This window comes from Ptychodera flava, chromosome 6, assembly GCF_041260155.1.
Source record: "Ptychodera flava strain L36383 chromosome 6, AS_Pfla_20210202, whole genome shotgun sequence".
NCBI classification, from domain to species: Eukaryota; Metazoa; Hemichordata; class Enteropneusta; family Ptychoderidae; genus Ptychodera; species Ptychodera flava.
Genome location: NC_091933.1, coordinates 20,513,694 through 20,517,295, shown reverse-complemented (window position 1 = coordinate 20,517,295; position 3,602 = coordinate 20,513,694). Strand labels below are relative to the sequence as shown.

Here is a 3,602-nt window from a genome sequence, read left to right as displayed (position 1 = left end):
AAATCAAGCGCAAATACCGTAAGTTTTTAATGTCCAGCTTTAGTTTTCCATCAACTGATATAAACACAATTGGAGCTGATTTAGGCTAAGTGGATAGTGCGGTTATGTTGGTTGAATCAGAATTATCTCATCCATTTTTCCTTTTTGGAATACATTTATTTTTTATTTGAACAATCACAAGTTCCAGTCGTATTTATATATGAAAAATTGAGGGAATGTAGTTTTAGTTTGGTCCCCATGCTACATACACGTGAGCCAGATTCTCTCGAGATTATGTCGGATTAACGTTGAGGCATGCTTTCTCCGAGATATGGTCATCTTTGTTCTATTGGACTGTGTACACAGCGGTGGTTTTCTTATAATTGTAGTGAGTTGACAGCACCTGTTTTTAAATTGATGTTCAATTCTTGTGACTTAGTTCTCAAACAGGGGAATAATATGTTATGTCAGACGGGTTTCTTGTGCAACAGTGATTATACTGCCGTTCTGGAATATTGAGCAGGGTCACAACGTATAGTTAACACTCATTTAATCGGTTCGGTTATTATTTGTTTGTATATCTCGGGACGAGGAAACTTCACATGCCTCTGTATCGTCCAAGCGACGGCACAATAGGCGATAGTAATCTAAACTTGGCTAAACGAATGTTATCAATTCTGTTCACCGTCAGAAACAAGAAGCCCCGTTTCTAATTGCGTTCCCCTCCGCGACCATCCCATTCACCATTGCAGATAACGACTGAGCGTAGGATCGATGGTATCACAATATCTTTATCACGTGACGTTTTACGCACGCTGTGGACACCGATCAAATCATCATCCCGTCGCGTCGTGTCGATGCTGCCACTCCATACGATGGTTGTTTGTGTTCACTGGGTTACCTGAACTGGAAGAGAATGCACCGACTTGGTTACCCAATTTTTGAACGGACCCATGAACCCGACCACCCCGACTCCTGGCCTTCCTTCAGACATTCAAATAAAGAGTGTCTTCGGGATCTGGATGCGCCAGCCAGTTCGAATTCTTCAAGATACGCAATGATTAACGTGGATTCGGTTCTCAGGGGCTTTCACTCACTCAATGATAAAAAAATCAAAATGGCGATATAAAATCTATATTTGTCAGTAACGTTGGTGGAAAAATTAACTTTCCATCAACAAAGTCATGCCGTAATCTTGAGACGAGATACCGGTGTAAGAAATATTTCGGTACAAACATTCGACATGTTTGAACTTGAGTTATGGAAGTAACACGTAACTTTGCTCATACAAAATGCTGCATTGTTGCCTCAGTAGAATTTCCGTTCGATAGAAAGAAAAACAGTGGAATTCTCCGTTCTTCATTTGTCATTGTAAACCTTCTGAACGCAAAAAATAGGGTTTTTTCTCATAGTTACATTATGTATCGCATGCATACGTTTTTGCGGGGACGAGAGACAAGTTCATAGTCAGCAAAGGACCGTTACAAACACTTCTTTATGATAAAAGACTTTTCTTGGTACACCCCATCAAAATTCTGTTCACCACCCGGACTAAATTTTAGCGTTAACGCATCGCATCGAGTTTTGAAGACTTGTGGAATTTTCCGCTCAGTGTACGCAAAGAGGGTCTCTTTATTCAATCGCTCGTGGCGCTCACAATCACAGGTGGGTATGTTGACCTTGGTAACTCAAGCACGTACAACTACAGAAATCTACAGTGTATCAGTAAAGATATCAGACTAGCGTGGTATTCTGTAACTGCGGTAGTCTTGGTTACGTGTCGCGGTATTTATCTCTCGGGTGTGTCATCGACGGAATGTTGTGCTCTGGTGTAGATGAACAACGCAGCGGAGAGTACGCCTGATGGATGAAGTATCACTGCGTTCATGAACTTTTGGAACTTTTCTTCCATAGCAAGGACAGGAGAAGAGAAATATAGAACGCCCCGACAGGACTCGCTAAGGTGCAAAGCTTACGCAATAAACTGATAAAAGGGCCACGATCGTCAGTTTATTGTTATTACACATAAAAAGTTGGTTGAGACTTGCTGTCAGTCGCGTTAGTGTGTAAGTCCTTGTGGGGGGGGAGGTTTTACAAGAGAACGTTGTTGACAACATAGCCTACTGTGCACTTGATATACTTGCAAAGCCCCTACGTGTCTCGGTGTTACCCATTTAGTTTGCCACCGTTCAACGAGATCAGCCTCCACACCGTCCATTCAGTTCAATTCGTAATCTAGAACTTCACATACAAAATGCATTGAGGCCATTATCAGAATGCTTGAAAGGAATAGAGTGTCATTTGCAGAACTTTAAAATTGTCATACCCATGGAGAGGCGATTTTCAAAAGAAGGTGAACAGTCTTCGTGTACTATTTATGACGATGTTTTTATGCGGGCGCTTTCATGATTACCGAAAGGCCTTGGTTCTATATTTCAAACTCCGAAAACCGTTCCCATAAAGGTCAAACTAATATACAGTAAAAGGAAGTCAGCAATATACCCAATCAAGCTATATTTCAAACTTTCCATGCTGCTCACAAATCATCATTACGACCCACTCGAAGAAAAAAATCAGTGAAACCGGTGATGAATTAAAATACCTTGTTCGGGCACGCTACTGACCGGCATCAGAGTACCAAGGTTCAAATACCGATGTTTCTATCCATGCCATGCCGTGAGTTCCGGCTCAGGACGGAGTTTTCGATGCGGCTGGGTTTTTTTTCAAGTCGCTTTAAGTCGGTCAAGGATTTCCGACAAAAGTGATCCGAAAATTAGTCAACAGAATTATTAGGTAGTAAAATTGCTCTCGTGTTAAGTTACTTTATTTGGTTATTTACTACCAGCGCTGTCTTGGTCACGTTCTGCGGCTTGTCGGCGATCGCTAGTCGTACTTTCCGATGGCAAAATATTTCATCGGAAAGGTCTAGAGTAATAACTTCAAACAAGATGAATATTCAGCATAATTACACTATCTTTGTAATACCCATGGCTAACTGCAATCGCCTCATTGAATCAAAGTTTTATCCTGGAATTTTTTGTCATTGAAAGCTTTAAATGCGATCACTTGGCCGCCGAAAGATCCGACCAACTCCCCCTCAAAACGTCAAATATCCCACTTTCACCTGCCAATTGAGCGTATTTATTTTATGCGAATCCACAGACGTCCCCTTAGTCGAACGAAAGTTGCCTGCTACGGCCACAGTGAGAACTGGAAAACCCGGGGAGAAAACGAGCCAGGAGAGATCGACGCTAGTAAAATGTACTCTCGGACTGTTTTGCGAGTTATGGAAATACTTCAGACAGGTTGCTCATATCTAAAATTCCTCGTTACCGTTGCGTCTCCCTCCCGAGTGTCACTCATCCTGCAATGTTGCACAACATTCAAGCATCTCAAGTTTGAGTCAGTAAGTTCACGTTTGTGTACACAGAGGCACGATGATCGGAGTGTGTCAGTTAAACTGAAGGCCCCGGATGTAAAAACATATCCGATAACAAATCACTTTCCCAGTCTGTTTGGGTTTTAGCGTTTTGCGTTATTGGAGTGTGGCCTTGACATGTGTGATACAAGCTACTGTTGTTATGAAAACAGGATGTACGAACGAAAAATATGTTTCTTGATAC

At 41.8% G+C, this 3,602-nt stretch overlaps 1 long non-coding RNA gene across 1 annotated transcript; it reads right to left on the bottom strand.

The window, feature by feature from the left end:
* Window positions 1–632: 632 nt before the first annotated feature.
* Window positions 633–3,421, bottom strand: LOC139134292 (uncharacterized). Its single transcript, XR_011552773.1, has 2 exons — window positions 3,313–3,421; window positions 633–885 (listed from the first exon to the last, which is right to left on the bottom strand). It is a non-coding gene; the product is annotated as an uncharacterized lncRNA (long non-coding RNA).
* Between the last annotated feature and the right edge of the window lie 181 nt (window positions 3,422–3,602).